This window comes from Bombina bombina, chromosome 1 (assembly GCF_027579735.1).
Source record: "Bombina bombina isolate aBomBom1 chromosome 1, aBomBom1.pri, whole genome shotgun sequence".
Lineage (NCBI taxonomy): Eukaryota > Metazoa > Chordata > Amphibia > Anura > Bombinatoridae > Bombina > Bombina bombina.
In genome coordinates this window covers 80,560,507-80,586,567 of record NC_069499.1, presented here as the reverse complement: position 1 = coordinate 80,586,567, position 26,061 = coordinate 80,560,507, and the positions used below count along the sequence as shown (strand labels likewise).

The 26,061-nt window shown below is 38.7% G+C and overlaps 1 long non-coding RNA gene across 3 annotated transcripts in view; it reads right to left on the bottom strand.

Moving 5' to 3' along the window:
- The window catches only part of LOC128644864 (uncharacterized), a 359,997-nt gene that overhangs the window by 155,392 nt on the left and 178,544 nt on the right, over positions 1-26,061 (bottom strand). Inside the window, exon 4 of one of the 3 annotated variants that reach the window (XR_008400053.1) lies at positions 4,282-4,419. The exons of the other annotated variants lie outside the window; for them this stretch is intronic. This is a non-coding gene — a long non-coding RNA (uncharacterized LOC128644864). The remainder of the gene's footprint in view (positions 1-4,281; positions 4,420-26,061) is intronic. 3 annotated transcript variants of the gene reach the window in all.

The following is a 26,061-nucleotide window of genomic DNA, read 5'->3' as shown; positions in this document are numbered from 1 at the left end:
CAGATTTAGGGGCACCGCCCACTTTTTTGACCTTACCGCAAATCAACTTACGCAATTTGCATATAGTCTTTTTTCAATGGGACTCACATAGCACTGGTATTACGAGCTTGTCCTGGAAGGCCAAAAAGTGAGCGGTAAACCCTATCCCGTCAAGATTGATACCGCATTTTAAAGTCAGTAGTTATGAGTTTTACACTACAAAGCCGTAGCATAAAACTCATAACTAAAGTACTAAAAAGTACACTAACACCCATAAACTACCTAGTAACCTCTAAACCGAGGCCCTCCCACATCGCAAACACTAAAATAAAAATATTAACCCCTAATCTGCCGCTCCGGACACCGCTGCCACTATAATAAACATATTAACCCCTAAACCGCCATACTTCCACCTTGCAAACACTAGTTAAATATTATTAACCCCTAATCTGCTGTCCCTAACATCGCCGCCACCTACCTACATTTATTAACCCCTTATCTGCTGCCCCCAACGTCGCCGCCACTATATTAAATTTATTAACCCCTAAATCTAAGTCTAACCCTAACACCCCCTAACTTAAATATAATTTAAATAAATCTAAATAAAACCTACTATTATCACCAAAATTATTCCTATTTAAAACTAAATACTTACCTATAAAATAAACCCTAAACTAGCTACAATATAACTAATAGTTATATTGTAGCTAGCTTAGGGTTTATTTTTATTTTACAGGCAAGTTTGTATTTATTTTTAACTAGGTAGAATAGTTACTAAATAGTTATTAACTATTTAATAACTACCTAGCTAAAATAAATACAAATTTACCTGTAAAATAAAACCTAACCTAAGTTACACTAACACCTAACACTACACTACAATTAAATAAATTACCTAAATTAAATACAATTAAATAAATTAAATAAAATTAGCTAAATTACAAAAAAAAAAAAACACTAAATTACAGAAAATAAAAAACAAATTACAAGATCTTTAAACTAATTACACCTAATCTAAGAGCCCTATCAAAATAAAAAAGGCCACCCAAAATAAAAATAAAATAAAAAAATTGCCCCAAAGAAATCAACTCTTTTACCTGAAAATGAAATACAAACAACCCCCCAACAGTAAAACCCACCACCCACACAACCAACCCCCCAAATAAAAGCCTAACTAAAAAAACCTAATCTCCCCATTGCCCTGAAAAGGGCATTTGAATGGGCATTGCCCATTCAGTTTTTTATCTCCCCCCATAATTTTAATGAATTTTGGTTTAACCTTGAAAATAGCTTTACCAATGCAGCAACCAGGAATCTATCTCCTATTGATGAGTTCCAAAAAGAACGAAACAGGCTGTCTAGTGAGTGATTTCTAGTTTGCTGCAATAATCCTGTTAAAAGGATAGCTGTGTTAAAACAGTATTTTGAAGCAAAAAACTAAGAATTTGCATATCTAATTTGCATATCTTACCCAGAATTCTCTTGTGCATTGGTAACATTGTATATGAGGTATTTCTGGAGAAAAGCGAGCGGGGAATCTTGCCTAGATGTGCTAATTTCCTATGCAAATATTTACATTGATTTAATTTTGAGACATGGAGAATTTTAATTTCAGTTTTTTATCTCCCCCCATAATTTTAATGAATTTTGGTTTAACCTTGAAAATAGCTTTACCAATGAAGCAACCAGATATCTATCTCCTACTGATGAGTTCCAAAAAGAACGAAACAGGCTGTCTAGTGAGTGATTTCTAGTTTGCTGCAATAATCCTGTTAAAAGGAAAGCTGTGTTAAAACAGTATTTTGAAGCAAAAAACTGAGAATTTGCATATCTAATTTGCATATCTTACCCAGAATTCTCTTTTGCATTGGTAACACTGTGTATGAGGTATTTTTGGGGAAAAGCGAGCAGGGAATCTTGCCTAGATGTGCTAATTTTCTATGCAAATATTTACATTGATTTAGCTTTAATATTATAAATATATTATTATAAATATATTATTAATTATTTCTTACTTAAAATTCTTTCTTGATAAAACCATGAAAAAAAAAATATATATAACAACTCAAACAGAATCAGAGGCAAACCAGGATTTCTTCAAATCAACAAGTGAAATTTATTGACGTTTCGGGGAATAAAACTCCCCTTCTTCAGAATAGATAGATAGATTAACACTGACAACCCAATTCTAATTATAAATTTAAATTTTAATGTTGATATATATCTATACATTAAAATTTGAGATTTACTTTGAGTATGGATAAAATAGTTTTATCAGCTTTTTTTGTATATCACTTAATCTGATGAAGGGGTGATTGATCTTCAAAACGTTACTATATTTTATGTGTGCCAATAAAGCACCTTTTTGCACAAATCCAGTGAGTGCATGCCATTTATGGAATTGTAACTTCACTTGCCTGCACCTTGGTAGCTGACCTTGAAGTTGGGAGTGCGCTCTATTGTGAATATTATATATATATATATATATATATATATATATATATATATATATATATATATATATATATATATATATATATATATAAAATAATGGTTTATCAGGAAAAGGTTTCCTATATGTTGAAATGATTTCTTAATACTTAAGGGACATTAAAACGTAATACATTTTATAAGTACAGTATTGAGTTTATTCTCCACCTCCCATGGATGCAGCCATGTTGAAATCTGTCTCTCACTACATTCCAGTGTGGACATGTGTGCTGTAACTCTCCTTCAGATACCTGCAGTGTCACCTAGGTTCCAAAATGGCAGCACCCATGATTAAAGGGAGGTGCATGAGATGTATTTAGTGTTTAGTTTCCCTTTAAAGCTAAAATGGCAGAACGAATATTATAAGAAAGCATACATTTTAATTATGCATTTAGTGATAGCGGATATTAGGGTAAAAAATGAAATGTGCATGGGTGCATTTCAATTTGAAATAGAAGCATTTTTGCACTATACTTTCATCTATAAAAAATGCTTCTAGTAAAAGTTTTTACTATTTTTCTGTGGCATACACACATATCCTGTAAGGGTCTGTGTATCAGCATACAAACACCACACCTACTCAGAGAGCTGGCCGTGGTGTGTATTGTTACAGAAGACATCATTTGTGTCAAACAAGACACTGCTGACTCTCTGACCAGGCATGGTATTTGAATATTTGTGCCCTCAAAGGATATGTGCATATGCCCCAGAAAATCAGTAATCACTTTTATTAGAAGCATTTTTGCTATTAAAAGTATATTGAAAAAATGCTTCTATTTCAAATTGAAATACACTCATGAACATTTAATTTTTTATCTTAATATCCCTTTAATGGTCCTTTACTTACATGGATTTTTTTTTCAGAGAATTTGAACATTGGTAAACAAAGTGGGAATGTAGCAGGTAAAGACAATAGGATACTTGGTTGAGTAGGCAAAAAGTAATCAGTAACAGAAAAGTGAGATTATCATACTAATTTATTGATTACTAGATAAACCTCATCTTGAATACCATAAAATGTTTTGGAGATTATAAATCAGACACTGTTTAATTAAAAAAAAAAACTTTAAAGGGACAGTCTACACCAGAATTTTTATTGTTTGAAAAGATAGATACAGTAATCCCTTTATTACCCATTCCCCAGTTTTACATAACCAACATGGGTACATAAATACATTTTTTACTTCTGTGATTATCTTGTATCTAAGCCTCTGTAAACTGTCCCTTATTTCAGTTCTTTTGACAGACTTGCATTTTAGCCAATCAGTGCTGGCTCCTAGGATCTCCAGATGCGTGACCATAGTGTTATCTATATGAAACACATGAACTAACACCCTCTGGTAAAAAACTGCCAAAATGCCCTGAGATAAGAGGCAGCCTTCAAGGGCTTAGAAATTAGCATATGAAGCTCCTAGGATTAGCTTTTAACTAAGAATACCAAGAGAACAAAGCAAAATTGGTGATAAAAGTAAATTGGAAAATTGTTTAAAATTACATGGCCTATCTGAATCATGAAAGTTTATTTTCGACTAAACTGTCCCTTTTATAATAAAATGTGAATAAAGGTGATTGGATAGATACCCTCAAGAATAAAAGTGGATTTTTATATAGGTGAGGAAAGGTTTTGACTTGTGCAGCACTGAAAAATTAGTTTTTCGGAAAATTTGTGTGCAGCTCTATTTGGTATACGTTTAATTTAAAACTAAACAAATACTAAATATTTGTCAACATTTGCAGTAATTTTCTTTAAAAATAATGCATATATTGCTTTGTTGCAGGTGACGCAGTCTTACCTGTAGCTTCAGTACTTACTTATAGCGCAACAGGGAGCTATCTGCGCTGCCTGTCTATAGCGCGGTGTGGGGCACTATAATCCAAACATTCTTCAAGGAGCTTTCACTAAAGGACTGATCCATTCACACTTCTTTCTATTAGTGCTCCCCCTGGACTCTGTGAAAAAGGGTTGGATTAGCACTGATCGGAACAGCCAATAGAATGCAAGCTCAATCTGATTGGCTGATCGGATCAGCCAATCGGATTGAACTTGATTCTGATTGGCTGATTCCATCAGCCAATCAGAATATTCCTACCTTAATTCCGATTGGCTGATAGAATCCTATCAGCCAATCGGAATTCGAGGGACGCCATCTTGGATGACGTCATTTAAAGGAACCGTCATTCGTCGTTAAGTCGTCGGCCAGGATGGATGTTCCGCGGTGGAGGTCTTCAGGATGCTGCCGCTTCGCTCCGGATGGATGCCGCTTGGATGAAGACTTCAATCGGATGGAAGACCTCTTCTGCCCCGCTTGGATGAAGACTTCAGCCGGATCATGGACCTCTTCAGCCCCCCGCTTGGGCTTGGATCAGGACATCGGAGAAGCTCTTCTGGACGGATCGGTGTGATACCCGGTGAGGTGAAGACAAGGTAGGATGATCTTCAGGAGCTTAGTGTTAGTAAGGGGGGTTTGGTTTAGATTAGGGGTATGTGGGTGGTGGGTTGTAATGTTGGGGGGCTTGGGTATTGTATGTTTTTTTTACAGGCAAAAGAGCTGTATTTCTTGGGGCATGCCCCGCAAAGGGCCCTGTTCAGGACTGGTAAGGTAAAAGAGCTTTGAACTTTAGTAATTTAGAATAGGGTAGGGCATTTTTTTATTTTGGGGGGCTTTGTTATTTTATTAGGGGGCTTAGAGTAGGTGTAATTAGTTTAAAATTGTTGTAATATTTTTCTTATGTTTGTAAATATTTTTTTATTTTTTGTAACTTAGTTCTTTTTTATTTTTTGTACTTTAGCTAGTTTATTTAATTGTATTTATTTGTAGCAATTGTATTTAATTAATTTATTGATAGTCTAGTGTTAGGTTTAATTGTAACTTAGGTTAGGATTTCTTTTACAGGTAAATTTGTAATTATTTTAACTATTTTAGCTATTAAATAGTTCTTAACTATTTAATAGCTATTGTACATGGTTAAAATAAATACAAAGTTACCTGTAAAATAAATATTAATCCTAAAATAGCTATAATATAATTATAATTTATATTGTAGCTATATTAGGATTTATTTTACAGGTAAGTATTTAGCTTTAAATTGGAATAAATTATTTAATAAGAGTTAATTAATTTCGTTAGATTTAAATTATATTTAACTTCGGGGGGTGTTAGTGTTAGACTTAGCTTTAGGGGTTAATCCATTTATTAGAATAGCGGCGAGATTCGGTCGGCAGATTAGGGTTAATGTTTGAAGTTAGGTGTCGGCGATGTTAGGGAGGGCAGATTAGGGGTTAATACTATTTATTATAGGGTTAGTGAGGCGGATTAGGGGTTAATAACTTTATTATAGTAGCGCTCAGGTCCGGTCGGCAGATTAGGGGTTAATAAGTGTAGGCAGGTGGAGGCGATGTTGAGGGGGCAGATTAGGGGTTAATAAATATAATATAGGGGTCGGCGGTGTTAGGGGCAGCAGATTAGGGGTACATAAGGATAACGTAGGTGGCGGCGCTTTGCGGTCAGCAGATTAGGGGTTAATAAGTGTAGGCAGGTAGAGGCGACGTTGTGGGGGGCAGGTTAGGGGTTAATAAATATAATACAGGGATCGGCGGTGTTAGGGGCAGCAGATTAGGGGTACATAAGTATAACGTAGGTGGCGGTCGGCAGATTAGGGGTTAAAAATTTTTTTTCGAGTGTTGGCGATGTGGGGGGACCTCGGTTTAGGGGTACATAGGTAGTTTATGGGTGTTAGTGTACTTTAGAGTACAGTAGTTAAGAGCTTTATAAACCGGCGTTAGCCCAGAAAGCTCTTAACTACTGACTTTTTTCCTGCGGCTGGAGTTTTGTCGTTAGATGTCACGCTCACTTCAGAAACTACTCTAAATACCGGAGTTATAAAAATCCCATTGAAAAGATAGGATACGCAATTTACGTAAGGGGATCTGCGGTATGGAAAAGTCGCGGCTGGAAAGTGAGCGTTAGACCCTATTTTGAGTGACTCCATATACCGGCGGTAGCCTAAAACCAGCGTTAGGAGCCTCTAACGCTGGTTTTCACGGCTACCGCCAAACTCCAAATCTAGGCCTTAGACTTTAGACAACAGAATTCTCCATTGTTGTTTTGTTTAGTTCTGCTCGATAACATTTCAAAGTATTTTACTATTTCCAAGAAAAAGAGAAATATATAATTTATTGTCATTTATAGGAATTTGTATCATATATTTTATTTAAACTTTCATATATATTAATGAAACTTTTTATTCAACAATTAAGTAAAATTCTCTTTAGCTAAATAATAATAAAAAAAAAAAACATTTCTTAGTATTCCAAAACAAAATTATCAATGTAAATAAAATAAATAAAATAATATTAATAATAAGGTAATATTACAGATCCCCCCCCCCCTCTAAACTGTCCCACATAAAACTACCTTTTTAATGCTTCTAGAGATGTGGCATTTTCTACTGCTAGGGATAAGACATTTTCCTGCCAATGGGCATTGAAGACTCCAGTATCAATTGTGCACTTACAGACATTTCCTGCTAGTTTCACTCTTTATTCAAACAAAATGTAAAATAGCATTTATTTTTATAAAACATATAGCTGTTACAGTTCCATACATATTATTTTATTATATTAGTCTAATGAATGCAAAAAAACCATGTTAATAAGCCAAACATTCTTTCTAATAATATCAGAACTAACCTTAATAACCCCAACACTAATTCTGTTAGCTATGACATTAAAGTGAATAATTATATTAAGTATATGCTAATAGATCACACATCAGCTCTTAATAACCTTGACATCAGCTCTAATAACTCCAATTCTTAAACTAATAGTAATTAGTGTATAATTAAAGGGACAGTAAAGTAAAAATGAAACTTTTATGATTCAGATAGAGAATGCAATTTTAAGCAACTTTCTAATTTACTCCTATTATCATTTTTTTCTTAGTTCTCTTGGTATCTTTATTTGAATGTAAGCTTAGGAGGAGGCCTATTTTTGGTTCAGAACCTGGGTAGCGCTTGCTGATTGGTAGCTACATTTAGAAACCAATCAGAAAATGCTACCCATGTTCTGAACCAAAAATGGGCTGGCTCCCATGCTTACATCCCTGCTTTTTCAAATAAAGATACCAAGAGACTGAAGAAAAATTGATAATAGGCGTAAATTAGAAAGTTGCTTAAAACTGCATGCTGTATCTGAATCATGAAAGTTTAATTTTGACTATTCCTTAACTTTTCAGTATTTAGAGACAGACTTAGGAGTGGTCACATCTTTTGAGCGCATTATGTGTAACATTTTTATAAACATTGTTGAAAGCATTGCTGCCATAAAGTGCTCAAGATAAGTGCACACACCTTAGAATACTTCAGTATACTGTTATGGAAAGGAACAAGTTTCAACATAGGACACTAAGACAAAAAATTAATTTGATAATAGAACTAAATTACTATCCTATTAATACAGACCTTTATGATGAACCTATTCATGTCAATGCTATCTCTAATGGCTACAACACTATATTTAATAACCTTTAAAGGGACATTGCATTGCAAAAAAGTGCATGCTCTAACTTTCCAAAATGTTTTTTTTTTATTATTTGTGACAGTGGATATTTATGTGATAACTCCCTATGTGATAACTCCCTAGCAGAAACAGCAACGTCTACAGAAATGAATTAACATGTAAGCTGAATGTGATTTATAAATAGATTAACACCTTGTTTACCACAATTGTTTTTCAATTGTTAAATATATAATAGTTTTACTGGTGTAGGCAGCTCTCTAACTTATTTATTATACCCATTCAAATATTCTTTATTTTCCCCCTTACAGGGAGATTCAGCATTAAACATTCATGGTTCAGTATACTGGCTACAAGACAGGGCAGATAATGGATAACAGACAAGATACTATGGCAGATCATGGATAATGGATAGGATATAAGGGCAGATAATGGATAATGGACAGGATACTAGTGCAGAAAATGGATAATGGACACTATATTAGGGCAAATATTACATTTCAGGCAGGTTACTAGGGTGAATGCCTGGATGCCAGAAAGGATACTAAGACAGATAATGGATATCTGACAGGATACTAGGATGGATACTTCATATCAGACAGGATAATAGTCTGGAAAATTAATACCACACAGGATACTAAGCCGGATACTGAATACCAGAAACAATACAAGAGTGGATTATGGATATCAGAAAAGATGCAAGGGTGGATACTGAATACCAGACACTATACTAGGGCAGATACTGAATGAATGACAGGATACTACGTTGCATATGGAATACCAGACAAGACTAGGGAGGATATTGGTTACCAGACAGGATACTAGGGCAGATACTTAATACCAGAGAGGATACTAGGGCGGATACTGACTACCAGAAAGGATAATAGGGCTGAAACAGAATGCCTGACAGGAGACTAGGGTTTAATATTAAATACCAGATAGTGCTAGTGGATATGGAATAAAGATACTAGGGCAGATACTAAATACCAGACAGGATAATAGGGCAGATACTGGATTCCAGACAGGATACTTGGGTGGATACTTAATACCAGAAAGGATACTAGGACAGATAATGAATACAAGACAGGATACTAAGGCAGATACTGGATACCAGACAGGATATTAAGGCGGATACTGAATACCAGACAAGAAACTAGGGCAGAAACTGGAGACTAGACAGTAAACCGCACATATTGATTTACCAGATAGGACACTAGGGAGGATATTGCTTACCAGGCAGGGTACTAGGGTGGATACTGAATACCCGAGAGGATATTAGGGTGGATACTGAATACCAGACAAGATACTAGGGGAGAAAGTGAATACACGGGATAGGGCAGATATTGATTACCAGATAGGATAATAGGGAGGATATTGCTTACCAGACAGGATACTAGGGTGGACACTGAATACCAGAGAGGATACTAGGGCAGTTACTGAATTCTAGACTGGATACTAAGACAGATACTACTAGACAGGATATCAGGGCATATATTGAATATAAGGCAGGATACTAGTGTGGATACAGAATACAAGACTAGGGTGGATACTAAATATCAGGCAGGGTACTAGGGAAACTTTGCTCTGAAGTATAATCATCTCTGTGTATCACTGGAAATAGAGATTCACATGTCTCTGTGAATGGTTTCCAGAGTTAGGCAGTTTATTCAGACCAAAAGATCCTTTTAAATAAAATATTACAACTTTTATTGTTGTTGCTCAATGTGTTTTGACGAACACAGTCGTCTTTCTCAAGAACTGTTTCCTTAAAATCAAAAAAGTAAAATGCTGTAGTGTAAATTGCAGATTCGTCTGCTTAAATACAGGGTATACCATATCCACCTTCCTGTGTAAAGCCGGAAAGTGGATTTAAAAATTTGTTATTAATTTTGTTTATTTCCAACTAAGGTTTTAATAACCATAAAAACATGTTTTTAATACTATACGTAATTTTAAAATCTAAACTAAATCTAATAACAAACTTTTTCTTTACTTAAATTCAACTTTGGGTGAAAATCATTATCCTCTAGGTTTAAAATGGCCAATCCTGATGCCATATAATATAGTCCTCAATCAAGTACTGTTTGTGAAAAAGTTCTCAAATAGGTCCGTTCCGTCTATAACGGATCACGTGTTCATTTGTGTCCAATCTGAAAAAGGTCCATGTTGATGTTCTTTGTTATGAAGGGGTGGACCTCGTGATGTGTGTTAACCAATGCGAGAGTTCATATGTCTGATGGCAAATCCTTTTTAGTGACTGTTGAAATTTTTCTATTTCAAAGAAGTAGTTGTCCGTATTAGCCAATCATATGGCAATGCGTCAATATGGATACTAGGGCTGATATTTAAGATCAGACAGGATTCTAGGGAGGATAGTGGATATATCCGGCAGGATACTAGGGTGGATATTGAATGCCAGATTGGATATTAGGGCAGGTACAGAATACTAGACAGGATACTTGGACGGATATTAAATATAAAGCAGGATACTAGAGCAGAAACTGAATACTAGACAGAATACTAGGAAGGATTTTCGATAGCAGACAGGATACTATGGTCAAAAACTGTATACTAGACAGGATACCATGGTGGATAGGAACATTAGACTGGATACTAGGGTGGGGACTGGATACTGGTGGATAGGAACATTAGACTGGATACTAGGGTGGGGACTGGATACCAGAGAGCATACTAGGACAGATATTGAATACAAAGCTGGATACTAGGGCGAATACTAGACAGAATACTAGGGCGGATACTGGATACCAGACAGGATACTAGGGTGGAAACTACATACTAGACAGGATACCAGGGTGGAACTGAATATCAGGCTGGATACTAGGGTGGATACTGAATATAAGGCAGGAAACTAGGGCTGGTACTGAATACCAGATAGGACACTAGGGCGGATAAAAGATAATGGACAAGATATTAGGGCAAATGCAGTATTTCAGGAAAGATACTAGGGTGGATTCTGTGAGTCAGGCAAGATTCTAGGGTGTACAATGGATACCAGAAAGGATACTAGGACAGATAATGGATATTGGACAGGATACTAGGGTGGATACTTAATACCAGATTGGGTAATAGGACAGATACTGGATACCAGACAGGACACTAGGGTGGATAATTAATACTAGACAGGTTTCTAGCCTGGATACTGAATAACAGATTGGATAACATGCCAGTACCAGATACTAAATACCAGACACAATACTAGTGTGGATTATGGATATCAGAAAAGATACTAGAGTGGATACTGAATTTCAGACAAGATAAAACGGCGGATACTCAATTTAAGGCAAGATAAAATGGCGGATAATAAATACCAGCAAGATACTAGGGCTGATACTGAATACCAGAGAGAGAGGATACTAAGGGCAGATACTGAATAAGAGACAGTATAATAAGTCAGATACTGGATACCAGACAGGATAATAGTGTGGATACTGAACACAAGACAAGATACTAGTCTTGTATACAGAATGCCTGACAGGATACCAGGGTAGATACTGAATACCAGACAGGATAATAGGGCAGATCATGGATACCAGACAGGATACTTGGTTGGATATTTAATAGGAGAAAGGATACTAGCATGAATAATGAATTCCTAATGAATTAGGACACTAGGGCAGATACTGAATGTATGACAGGATAGTAGGGTGGGTATGGAATACCAGAAATTATATTTGGGAGGATATTGCTTACCAGACAGGATACTAGAGTGGATAATGAATGCCAAAAAGGATACTAGGGCAGATACTGAATAGGAGACCCAATAATAAGGCAGATACTGGATACTAGGGTGGAATCTGAATACAAGACAGTATACTAGGTCATATATTGAAAACCAGACAGGATACTAGGGCAGATACAGAATGCGTTACAGAATACTGGGGTGGATATGGAATAAGGATACTAGGGCAGTTACTGAATACAGACAGGATAATAGGGCAGATACTGGATACCAGACAGGATACTTGGGCGGATACTTAATACCAGAAAGGATGCTAGCATGAATATTGAATACCAGACAAGATACTCGGGCGGATACTGAATACCAGACAGGATACTAGGGAGGATATTGCTTACCAGACAGGATACTAGGGTGGATACTGAATACCAGAGAGGATACTAGGGTAGATACTCAATATCAGACAGAATACTAAGGCATGATACTGGATACCAGACAGGATACTAGGGCGGAAACTGGATACCAGGGCAGATACTTAATATCAGGCAGGATACTATTGTGGATAGTAAATACCAGATAGAATACTAGTGGGTATTCTGAATATCAGGCAGGATACTAGGGAAGATACTGAATACCAGACATAATACTAGGGTGGATATTGATATTCAGGCAGTATTATAGGGCAAAGACTAAATAACAGACAGGAAACTTGGGTAATTATTGGAACCGAAACAGGATAATAGGGTGCATATTGGATACCAGAAAGGATACTAGGATGGATACTGAATATCAGAGAGCATACTATCCTATACTATACCAGACAGGATACTAAGGCAAATAATGGATATTGGACAGGATACTACGGCCAGATACTGAATTTCAGGCAGGATACAAGGGAGCATACTGATTACCAAACAGGATACTAGGGTGGATACTGGATGCCGGACAGGATACTAGGGTGGAAACTGGATACCAGATAGGAAACTAGGGCAGATAGTTAATATCAGGCAGGATACTAGTGTGGATACTAAATACCAGACAGAATACTAGCGTGGATACTGAATATCTGGCAGGATACTAGGGCTGGTACTGAATAACAGACAGGACACTAGGGTGGATAATGGATAAGATACTACACTGGATACCAGAAAGGATACTAGGACAGATAATGGATATTGGCCAGGATACTAGGGCGGATACTTAACACCACATAGGATACTTAATACTAGACAGGTTTCTAGCCTAGTTACTGAATAACAGATAGGATGCCATGCAAGATACTGAATACCAGACACAATACTTGGGAAGATGCTGAATACCAGACAGGATATTAGGGTGGATATTGATATTCAGGCAGGATTATAGGATGGATACTACATAACAGACAGGATACTTGGGTGAATATTGGAACCCAAAGAGGATACTAGGGCGCATATTGGATAACAGAAAGGATACTGGGATGGATACTGAATATCAGAGAGCATACTATCCTATACTATACCAGACAGGATACTAGGGCGAGTAATGGATAGGATATTGGACAGGATACTAGGGTCGGATACTTAGGCAGGATACAAGGGAGGATACTATTACCAGACAGGATACTAGGGTGAATACTGAATACCAGACAGGATACTAGGGCAGATATTTAGTGTTAGAAAGGATACTAGAGAGGATAGTGGATACCAGACAGGATACTGGGATGGATACTGAATTCCAGATAGGATACTAGGGTGGAAACTAGATACCAGACAGGATACTAGGGCAGATACTTAATATCAGGCAGGATACTAGTGTGGATACTAAAAACAAGACAGAATACTAAAGTGGATACTGAATATCAGGCAGGGTACTAGGGCTGGTACTGAATATCAGGCAGGGTACTAGGGCTGGTACTGAATAACAGACAGGACACTAGGGTGGATACTGGATAACGGACAAGATACTACACTGGATACCAGAAAGGATACTAGGACAGATAATGGATATTGGACAGGATACTAGGGCAGATACTTAATTCCACATAGGATAATAGGACAGATACTGGATACCAGACAGGATACTAGGGCAGATACTTAATACTAGACAGGTTTCTAGCCTAGTTCCTGAATAACAGATAGGATACCATGCCAGCTACTGAATACCAGACACAATACTTGGAAAGATGCTGAATACCAGACAGGATACTAGGGCGTATATTAATATTCAGGCAGGATTATAGGAGGGATACTAAATAACAGACAGGATACTTGGGTGAATATTAGAACCCAATGAGGATACTAGGGCGCACATTGGATGCCAGAAACGATACTAGGATGGATACTGAATATCCTATACTATACCAGACAGGATACTAGGACGAATAATGTATATTGGACAGGATACTAGGGCCGGATACTACATTTCAGGCAGGATACAAGGGAGGATACTGATTACCAGAAAGGATACTAGGGTGGACACTGGATGCCAGACAGGATACTAGGGCAGATACTTAGTGTCAGAAAGGATACTAGTGAGGATAGTGGATACCAGACAGGATACTAGGGTGGATACTGAATACCAGATAGGATACTAGGGTGGAAACTGGATACCAGACAGGATACTAGGGCAGATACATTGAGGCCTATTTATCAAAGGTCTTGCGGACCTGATCCGACAGTGCGGATCAGGTCCGACAGACATCGCTGAATGTGGAGAGCAATACGTTCTCCATATTCAGCATTGCACCAGCAGCTCACAAGAGCTGCTGGTGCAACGCCGCCCCCTGCAGACTCGCAGCCAATCAGCCGCGAGCAGGGAGGTGTCAATCAACCCGATCATACTCGATCGGGTTGAATTCTGGCGATGTCTATCCGCCTGCTCAGAGCAGGCGGACAGGGCTATACAGGCTCTCCAGAAACACAGGGATTCAAGCTCCATTCGGAGCTTGATAGATAGGCCCCTTAGTGTCAGACAGAATACTAGGGGGAGAATTGGATACCAGACAAGATACTAGTGCAGATTTTGAATATAATGCAGGATACAAGGGAGGATCCTTGATACTAGATAGGATACCAGGGCAGATACTAAATATAACACAGGATACTAGGGAAGATACTGAGTATCAGGCAGGATACTAGTGCGAGTACTGAATACCATAAAGGACTCTAGGGCAGATACTAAATACCAAACAGGATACTAGGGCGGATAATGGATTTTGGACTTAATTATAGAACAGATAATGAATACCAGACAGGATAGTAGGGTGGATACTGGATACCAGACAGAATACTAGGGCGGATACTGAATATCAGACAGGATACTAGGGCGGATACTGAATATCAGACAGGATACTAGGGCGGATAATGGGTTTTGGACTTAATTATAGAACAGATAATGAATACCAGACAGGATAGTAGGGTGGATACTAGATACCAGACAGAATACTAGGGCGGATACTGAATATCAGACAGGATACTAGGGCGGATACTGAATATCAGACAGGATACTAGGGCGGATAATGGGTTTTGGACTTAATTATAGAACAGATAATGAATACCAGACAGGATAGTAGGGTGGATACTAGATACCAGACAGAATACTAGGGCGGATACTGAATATCAAACAGGATACTAGGGCTACAGGACAGGCTAAAAGGATACAAGACAGGATCTTAATACACTAGATACCAGTAAGGATACAAAACAGGATACTGGATACAGCAGGACACTGAATACCAGCGATGATGTAAAACAGGATAACAGGATAGAAGATGTGATATCTGCACACAGAAGAGCAATACATACCAGTCAGGATAAAAGGTAGGATGCTGAATACAGCAGGACACTTTATTCCTGCCAGGATAGAAGGCAGGATAACAGGATACCAGGATACACGACAAGATCTCAGCAGAAAAGGATATAAGATATATCTGGATACAGCAGGACACTGAATACCAGTCAGGAGCCTGACACAGGAGCAGAAAGAGGTAAATATTGACTCCTGACTCTCAATATGGCAGACTGTAAATTCCGTGTGTTTTGCCCAATCACAAAACCAATCTCCCCCCCCTAGAATTTTTTGGGGCACTGATAAATAATTAGAAAATTGTTGTCTGGAGTTTATCAAGTCATTTTTATTGTGGTATTCTATATGGGAAAAATATCCCGATAAATATGTTTTTATATATTGAGAATTTGGATTGTAATCATCAGAGCAAGACTACCACAGAATAGGTATTGGATAATTTTTTTTACCCAATAATAAAAAATAAAAAAGGGCTGCTTTTAAACAATGAAAATGGCTAATTATCATTGGGTGACATTGAAATGCTCATCAGCAGCTGTTAACATGCTGATAATGATCTTACTATAGATTGTAATCAGCCCCATAGTTATATGCAAGCAAAAATGCAATAATAAAATGCTGTAACAAACTACAGCATTTTCTTTATGTCCTGTGTTTTTGGTCAATGGTTTTAGAATGCTTCAGTAAGCACAAAAGATACATCACCTTATTACTATATGAAGTGTGAGGCGTATGCCAGAAATATTACTGTTTTCTGGCTTTGCAATCAGTTTTTAGTATATCCATTCCTAAATTATTCTTACAGTCTTGCCTTTTGAACCTTTCTTGGTAATGGAAGTGTTCCATAAATGTATGTACTGCCACTCAAATGAGAAAAAGTGAGTCATTTAAATGATTGTTATAATGAAAACATGTAAAATGATTGTACGCGATGGCAAGACACCCTGCAAAGGGCTCACATTTCATTTCCAAGCACACTTTTTATAGCAACATAAGACTGCCAAATGGGATTTCCTACTACAACTGTGTCATTTTATTTACAATTATCCTTAGTTTGGCAACATTGGGAAGAAAAACTTAAAGATAATTCATTATACAAAAAAATGAAAAGGGAAGTTTGAAGAGCAAACTTTTTTGCACTTATGTACGATCCTCACTTAAAGATAGAATTTCATGTTAACCAAGTAAAATATTATTTTAGATGTACCATTAAGCCAATAAATGTATTTAATGATTATTATAATTATTTCTTTTTTTATTTTAATAATTAATTTATTTTTTATTTTGTTAATAGGGTAGTTGAAGCAGGACATTTATCATCAGATTTTTGTTTTATCGACCAAGAAAAAATGCTAAAGGGCCTATTTATGAAAGGCCTGTCGACATTGCGGAACATGTCCGACAAACCTCGCTGAATGCGGAGAGCAATACGCTCTCCGCATTCAGCATTGCACCAGCAGTTCTTGTGAACTGCTGGTGCAACTCCATCCCCTGCAGATTAGCGGCCAATCGGCCGCTAGCAGGGGGTGTCAATCAACCCGATCGTATTTGATCGGGTTGATTTGCGGCGATCTCTGTCCACCTCCTCAAAGCAGGCGGACAGGTTATGGAGCAGCGGTTTTTAGACCGCTGCTTCATAACTGGTGATTCTGGCGAGCCTGAAGGCTCGCTAGAAACACGGGGCTTCAAGCTCCATACAGAGCTTGATAGATATGCCCCTAAATGTCTGTGTGTTAAACCAACTAATATCTTATTTTATTTATTTATAATCTAATTATTTAATTAATTTTTTTAATTGCTTAATTTAATTCAACAGCTTCTATGCTGTAGTGTTGCTATTAAAGGGATAGTTAACCTGACATTTTTAAGTAATTTTACTTTATGCCCCCAAATAGCATTATCACTTCTGTTGATGTTTGTTCATCATTATATGCATATTTTAATCCAGAAGCCACTGCTGGCTGCCCCTGAAATAAAAACTTTTTTTTTTTTAATTGTAACATCTGATTAAGAAAACAACATGAATGTTAATTTAAATTTTTAATATGTGTTTTTCATGTTAAGCAAAATTATTTTTTTTAAATGTTTTGGTTTGTAGAAAGATTTGAATGTCAAGGCACGTATTTGCTGTAACATTCAAATGTTGTAACATTGCTAATAGTGATGAATAGAGCTTCAATGAATCTATACCATGGGCTCCATTTATGAATGGTGCTTCGGAATCCCATAGTTTCAGCTTCACCTGAAACGGAAGTTAAGAAGCAGCTGTCATAAGACCTTTTAGGTGGCGGATTGAAATCATCCCATTCCCATCAAGATGATTGACAGCCCCTGCTAGTGGCTGATTGGCCGTCAGGGAGCAGGGGGCGGCATTGCACAAGCATTTCACTAGAAATGCTTGTGCAATGATAAATGCCAACAGTGCATGCTGTCGGCATTTAGCGGTGTAGAGCAGACATAATTCGATATAGCAACTCAAGTCCGCTCCCATTTAATAAATATACCCCCATGTATGCTAATACACCTCTACAATGGTTCCTGTGTTCATGTGTCTTGCACATATGTATACTATAATTGTGTTTGTAATGTCCGTTGCCATCGGCAGTTGCACACGCATCCTCAAAGGAATGTTGGATGCGCGCAGCAGCCTCGCAGCGACAGACAGCTTCAGGAGCTACAACTCTCAGATGTAACATAACAGCTGAGAGCTGGAGCTTCTGAAGCTTCAGGCATCTGCCGCATATGAAGCCGGAGCGTGATCGGTGCTCCGCCTCCATATGAGGCCAGATGCCTGATCGTTACAGACGGTGACACTGTGTGTGTGTCACCGTCTGTAATGATATTCTGTTGGTGAAGGTGTGGGCAAACTGACCTGATCTGGACAACTGGGAATGAAGGGTGCAGGGCCGGCCGGGCATGATGGGGGCGGAGCCAGGTGTGGCAGGGGCGGGCCATGTGGGAGTGGACGTGGCTGTCTGCGTGAGAGCGCAGAAGAGGGGTGACAGAGAGCAAGAGGAGGAAGATAGAGAAGTATGAGAGAGAGCAAAAGAGAAGGGGGATAAAAGGAAAAGAGAGGGAGGAGAGAGCAAAATAGGAGGGAGAGCAAAAAGCAAAAGAGAGGGGAGAGAGAGCAAATGAGAGCTGGAGAGAGAGCAAAAGAGAGGGGAGAGAGAGTAAATGAGAGGGGGGAGAGAAAGCAAAAAAAGAGGGGGAGGGAGAGCAAATGAGAGGGGAGAGAGAGAGCAAATGAGAAAGGAGAGAGAGAGCAAAAGAGAGGGGGGGAGAGAGTAAAAGAGAGGGGAGAGAGCAAAAGAGAGGGGAGAGATAGAGCAAAAGAGAGGGGGAGAGGGATAGCAAAAGAGAGGAGGGAGAGCAAAAGAGAGGGGGGAGAGTAAGCAAAAGAGAGGGGGAGAGGGATAGCAAAAGAGAGTAGGGAGAGCAAAAGAGAGGGGGTAGAGAGTAAAAGAGAGGGGTGAGAGCAAAAGAGAGGGGAGAGAGAGAGCAAAAGAGAGGGGGAGAGGGATAGCAAAAGAGAGGAGGGAGAGCAAAAGAGAGGGGGGGAGAGAGAGCATATGAGAGGGGGAGAAAAAGCAAAAGATAGGGGGAGAGAGAGCAAAAGAGAGGGGGAGAGAGAGTAAAAGAGAGGGGGAGAGAGAGCAAAAGAGAGGGGAGAGAGAGAGATAGAGCAAAAGAGAGGGGGAGAGAGATCAAATGAGAGGGGAGAGAGAGGAAATGAGAGGGGAGAGAGAGAACAAATGAGAGGGGAGAGAGAGCAAATTTTAAGGGGGAGGGAGAGCAAATGAGATGGGAGAGAGAGAGAGAGAGAGAGCAATGAGAGGGGGGAGGGAGAGCAAAAGAGAGGGGGGAGAGAGAGCAAAAGAGAGGTGGAGAGAGAGCAAAAGAGAAACAGCAAAGGACAAGGGGAGAGAGAGCACAAAAGAGAAGGGGAGATAGAGAGAAAAAGAGAGGGGGAGAGAGAGAGCAAAAGAGAGGGGGAAGAGAGCAAAAGAGAGGGGGGAGAAAGAGCAAATGGAGGGGGGAGAGAGAGCAAAAGAGAGGGGGAGAGAGCACAAGAGAGGGGGGAGAAGGAGAGCAAAAGAGAGGGGGGGAGAGGGAGAGCAAAAGAGAGGGGAGAGAGAGAGCAAAAAAGAGGGTGAGAGAGAGAGCAAAAGAGAGGGGAAGAGGGATAGCAAAAGAGAGGAGGGAGAGCAAAAGAGAGGGGGAGAGAGATAGCATTAGAGAGGGGGAGAGAAAGCAAAAGAGAGGGGGAGAGAGAGCAAAAGAGAGGGGGGAGAGAGAGCAAAAGAGAGGGGGGAGAGAGAGCAAAAGAGAGGGGGAGAGAGCAAAAGAGAGGGGGAGAGAGAGCAAAAGAGAGGGGAGAGAGAGAGAGCAAAAGAGAGGGGGGAGAGAGAGAGCAAAAGAGAGGGGGGACAAAGAGAGCAAATGAGAGGGGAGAGAGAGAGCAAATGAGAGGGGAGAGAGAGAGCAAATTTGAGGGGGGAGGGAGAGCAAATGAGAGGGGAGAGAGAGAGCAATGAGAGGGGGAGGGAGAGCAAAGAGAGGGGGGAGAGAGAGCAAAAGATAGGTGGAGAGATAGCAAAAGAGATTTGAATGTCAAGGCACGTATTTGCTGTAACATTCAAATGTTGTAACATTGCTAATAGTGATGAATAGAGCTTCAATTAATCTATATCATGGGCTCCATTTATGAATGGTGCTTCGGAATCCCATTGGGGAGAAAGAGCAACTGGAGGGGGGAGAGAGAGCAAAAGAGAGGACAAGAGAGCAAAAGAGAGGGGGGGAGAAGGAGAGCAGAGGAGAGGGGGGAGAGCAAAAGAGAGGGGAGAGAGAGAGAGAGCAAAAGAGAGGGGGAGAGGGAGAGCAAAAGAGAGGGGAGAGAGAGAGCAATGAGAGGGGGGAAGAAGAGCAAAAGAGAGGGGGAGAGAGAGCAAAAGAGAAGTGGAGAGAGCAAAAGAGAGACGGCAAAAGACAAGGGGAGAGAGAGCACAAAAGAGAAGGGGAGAGAGAGAGAAAAAGAGAGAGAGAGAGAGAGAGAGAGAGAGAGAGAGAGAGAGAGAGAGAGAGAGAGAGAGAGAGAGAGAGAGAGAGAGAGAGAGAGAGGGAAGAGAGCAAAAGAGAGGGGGGGAGAAAGAGCAACTGGAGGGGGGAGAGAGAGCAAAAGAGAGGGTGAGAGAGCAAAAGAGAGGGGGGAGAAGGAGAGCAGAGGAGAGGGGGGAGAGGGAGAGCAAAAGAGAGGGGAGAGAGAGAGCAAAAGAGAGGGGGAGAGGGAGAGCAAAAGAGAGGGGGAGAGAGATAGCAAAAGAGAGGGGAGAGAGAGCAAAAGAGAGGGTGGAGAGGGAGAGCAAAAGAGAGTGGGAGAGAGAGAAGAAAAGAAAGTGGGAGAGAGAGCAAAAGAGAGGGGGGAGAAAGAGCAAAAGAGAGGGGGGAGAGAGAGCAAAAGAGAGGGGGGAGAGAGAGCAAAAGAAAGGGGGAGAGAGAGCAAAAGGGGTGGTGAAAGAATCCATCTGGATAGCAGGGTGGTGAAAGAATCCACCTGAATGCAGGGTAAGCTGCATCCAAGTGGATTCAAAAAATGGCAGGGTCGTGAAAGAATCCATCTGGATGCAGCTCCTTTCACCACCCTGCCATTTTCGGAATCCACCTGGATGGCAGGGTGGTGAAAGAATCCACCTGGATGCAGTGTAAGCTCACCACCCTGCCATCCAGGTGGATTCTAAAAATGGCAGGGTGGTGAAAGAATCCACCTGGATGCAGCATCTTTAACCACCCTGCTATTTTTGGAATCCACCTGGATGGCAGGGTGGTGAAAGAATCCACCTTGATGCAGCGTAAGCTGCATCCAGGTGGATTCCGAAAATGGCAGGGTGGTGAAAGGAGTTGCATCCAGGTGGATTTTTTCACCACCCTGCCATTTTTTAAATCCACCTGGATGCAGCGTAAGCTGCATCCTGGTGGATTCTGAAAATGGCAGAGTGGTTCTGTTACCACAATAGACCACCCTTCTGAAAATGGCAGAGTGGTTCTGTCACCACAAAAGATTGCCCTCTGGGCAGGCTTTCCCACTTATTTATATAAAAGAAGAGTTACAAAATAGGTTGTTTCTACATCTGTAGTTCAAACAAAAATTAGACTGCCCTTTGAGCAGGCTTATCGACTAGTGAAAGATAATAATCTGATTCCAAAGATGTCCAAAATGCCTTTCGAGGACTTTATTAAATGCCTATCGGTGTTGAATTTAAAAAGGCAAAACTAGTTTCAAAAAGTTGTTGAAACATCTCTTGAAAATAGATTGTGATCACTGACAACTTTTCAGCCCCCTACTAAAAAAAGGATTTTAGTAAGGATCCGAAAACAAAATTACTATTGTCTAATATAAATATAAATGATATAGACAATTCTATGTCTCCTCTAAACACTGTACCTGTATTACAGCTCTAAAAATATCTATAAATATTAAAAAATAGAGGAGCGCTCAAAAGGCTAAAGACATCAAAATTAATTTTTTTTAAATTATTACATACAATATTATAAGAGTGCGCACTCTGTAGTCATTCACACTTATTATAAAACTTATAACATTTCTTTTAATAAAATCAAATCAGATGGATAGATGTACTTATCCCATTAAACAGTCCTGCTGCAACTTCACCCTGTCGCTCTCACTCCTGCTTGCCCAAACGTTTTTCGGATCTCCAAAACTTGCCTTCCGATGACACAGGTCTCTCACCTATTCTGTGTCTCCAGGCCCAACGATCCACCTTGGTGCTGCAGGGTTCTCACAGAGCCGGTGTTTTTTCACTGCACCTCTTTTTTTCTTCCCAGTTTTTTCTCCAAGTGTTGTCAGCAAATAGAAGATGACCGGAAACTGCCACGGCACTTACAATCTTAATGCCCGTTTTCAGATGATCCTGGTTAGTTTATTCTTCCGTATGGCTGCTTTTTATTGCTTTTATTTTCAAAAGCTTCTCATAGTATATGATCAACGTGTTTCAGCTCATTGTGAGTCTTTTTCAAGATGTATACCATGAGTTAGTTGTACCTTTTTATAGTCTTCCAATTATGCACTCATTTTCTTAAAGGGATATTTGTTAAAGTGATCTTTATAAGTGTATTTCTTTTTCAACCTTCTTAAAGGGACATTTCTTAAAGGGATCTGTATAAAAAATATATATAATTTTTAACTACAGTAGTTTATATGATTATATAACCTATATTTACACATTTTTACAATAAATAAATAACGTTATTTTAAAAAAAAACAAAAAAAAAACATTTTGTCTTAAAAATATAAACTATAAAATATAAAAAATAATAAAAATTATATAAAATGTATATAAAAACATTGCTTCTTATCATTTGCTTAAAAGGATAAATCCTATTTAAAAGAATATAATATTTTATTTTCTATGTATAAGGGGATTCAAATCTAGTTCAGCGTTTAGTCCTAAAGGATAAAATGTTTTAAAATTATCAAAGCATTTTAAAGAAAAACATAACCAAAGCACAGTTGGATTAAAATTTTGGGGTTTAAAATTAGTTAAGAAAAATTGGAGAGGAGGGAATTATGAACAGGACTTATTATATAGTGAGGCCGAGTTGATATACAATTTTAAAACATTATATCCTTTAGGACTAAATGCTGAACTAGATTTGAATCCCCTTATACATAGAAAATAAAATATTATATTCATTTAAATAGGATTTATCCTTTTAAGCAAATGATAAGAAGCAATCGGCTAGATTTAGAGTTTTGCGGCCAAAGGGATGCGTTAGCTACGCGTGTTTTTTCCCCCCCTCACCTTTTAAATAACGCTGGTATTTAGAGTTGTCTAAAGGGCTGCGGTAGGCACCAAAAAGGGAGCGTAGAGCATAATTTACCGCCACTTCAACTCTCAATACCAGCGTTGCTTACGGTAGCGGCCAGCTTGAAAAACGTGCTCGTACACGATTCCCCCATAGGAAACAATGGGGCAGTTTGAGCTGCAAAAAAAAAACTAACACCTGCAAAAAATCAGCGTTAAGCTCCTAACGCAGCCCCATTGTTTCCTATGGGGAAACACTTCCTAAGTCTGCACCTAACACCCTAACATGAACCCCGAGTCTAAACACCCCTAACCTTACACTTATTAACCCCTAATCTGCCCCCCCAACATCGCCGCTACCTTACCTACACTTATTAACCCCTAATCTGCCGACCGGACCTCGCCGCTACTCTAATAAATGTATTAACCCCTAAAGCTAAGTCTAACCCTAACCCTAACACGCCCCTAAATTAAATATAATTTTAATCTAACTAAATAAATTAACTCTTATTAAATAAATTAATCCTATGTAAAGCTAAATTTTTACCTGTAAAATAAACCCTAATATAGCTACAATATAACTAATAATTATATTGTAGCTATTTTAGGATTTATATTTATTTTACAGGCAACTTTGTATTTATTTTATCTAGGTACAATAGCTATTAAATAGTTATTAACTATTTAATAGTTACCTAGTTAAAATAATTACAAAATTACCTGTAAAATAAATCCTAACCTAAGTTACAATTAAACCTAACACTACACTATCAATAAATAAATTAAATAAATTAACTACAATTATCTACAATTAAATCAACTAAACTAAATTACAAAAACAAACAAACACTAAATTACAATAAAAAAGATTACAAGAATTTTAAACTAATTACACCTACTCTAAGCCCCCTAAAAAAATAACAAAGCCCCCCAAAATAAAAAAATGCCCTACCCTATTCTAAAATAAAAGGTTAACAGCTCTATTACCTTACCAGCCCTTAAAAGGGCTTTTTGCGTGGCATGCCCCAAAGAAATCAGCTCTTTTGCCTGTAAAGAAAAATACAATACCCCCCCCCAACATTACAACCCACCACCCACATACCCCTTCTCTAACCCACCCAAACCCCCCTTAAAAAACCTAACACTAAGCCCCTGAAGATCTCCCTACCTTGTATTCACCCAGCCGGCTATCACCGATCCGTCCAGAAGAGGGTCCGAAGTCTTCATCCTATCCGGCCAGAAGAGGTCCTCCAGAGGGTCCAAAGTCTTCATCCTATCCGGCCAGAAGAGGTCCTCCAGAGGGTCGTAAGTCTTCATCCAGGCGGCATCTTCTATCTTCTTCCATCCGGAGCGGAGCGGGTCCATCTTGAAGCAGCCGATACGGAGCCATCCTTCCTCACCAACGGACTAACGACGAATGAAGGTTCCTTTAAATGACGTCATCCAAGATGGCGTCCCTTGAATTCCGATTGGCTGATAGGATTCTATCAGCCAGTCGGAATTAAGGTAGGAAAAATCTGATTGGCTAATTGAATCAGCCAATCAGATTCGAGTTCAATCAGATTGGCTGATCCAATCAGCCAATTAGATTAAGCTTGCATTCTATTGGCTGATCGGAACAGCCAATAGAATGCGAGTTCAATCTGATTGGCTGATTGGATCAGCCAATCGGATTGAACTTGAATCTGATTGGCTGATTCAATCAACCAATCAGATTTTTCCTACCTTAATCCTATCAGCCAATCGGAATTCAAGGGACGCCATCTTGGATGACGTCATTTAAAGGAACCTTCATTCATCGTTAGTCCGTCGGTGAGGAAGGATGGCTCCGCGTCGGCTGCTTCAAGATGGACCCGCTCCGCTCCGGATGGAAGAAGATAGAAGATGCCGCCTGGATGAAGACTTCCGACCCTCTGGAGGACGGATCGGTGATACCCGGCTGGGTGAATACATGGTAGGGAGATCTTCAGGGGCTTAGAGTTAGGTTTTTTTAAGGGGGGTTTGGGTGGGTTAGAGTAGGGGTACGTGGGTGGTGGGTTGCAATGTTGGGGGGGTATTGTATGTTTTTTTTACAGGCAAAAGAGCTGATTTCTTTGGGGCATGCCCCGCAAAAAGCCCTTTTAAGGGCTGGTGAGGTAATAGAGCTGTTAACTTTTTATTTTAGAATAGGGTAGGGCATTTTTTTATTTTGGGGGGCTTTGTTATTTTTTTAGGGGGCTTAGAGTAGGTGTAATTAGTTTAAAATTCTTGTAATCTTTTTTTTTTTGTAATTTTTTTTTTTTTTGTAATTTAGTTTAGTTGATTTAATTGTAGGTAATTGTAGTTAATTTATTTAATTTATTTATTGATAGTGTAGTGTTAGGTTTAATTGTAACTTAGGTTAGGATTTATTTTACAGGTAATTTTGTAATTATTTTAACTAGGTAGCTATTAAATAGTTAATAACTATTTAATAGCTATTGTACCTAGTTAAAATAAATACAAAGTTGCCTGTAAAATAAATATAAATCCTAAAATAGCTACAATATAATTATTATTTATATTGTAGCTATATTAGGGTTTATTTTACAGGTAAGTATTTAGCTTTAAATAGGATTAATTTATTTAATAAGAAATAATTTATTTTGTTAGATTAAAATTATATTTAACTTAGTGGGGTGTTAGGGTTAGGGTTAGACTTAGCTTTAGGGGTTAATACATTTATTAGAGTAGCGGTGAGGTCCGGTCAGCAGATTAGGGGTTAATACTTGAAGTTAGGTGTCGCAGATGTT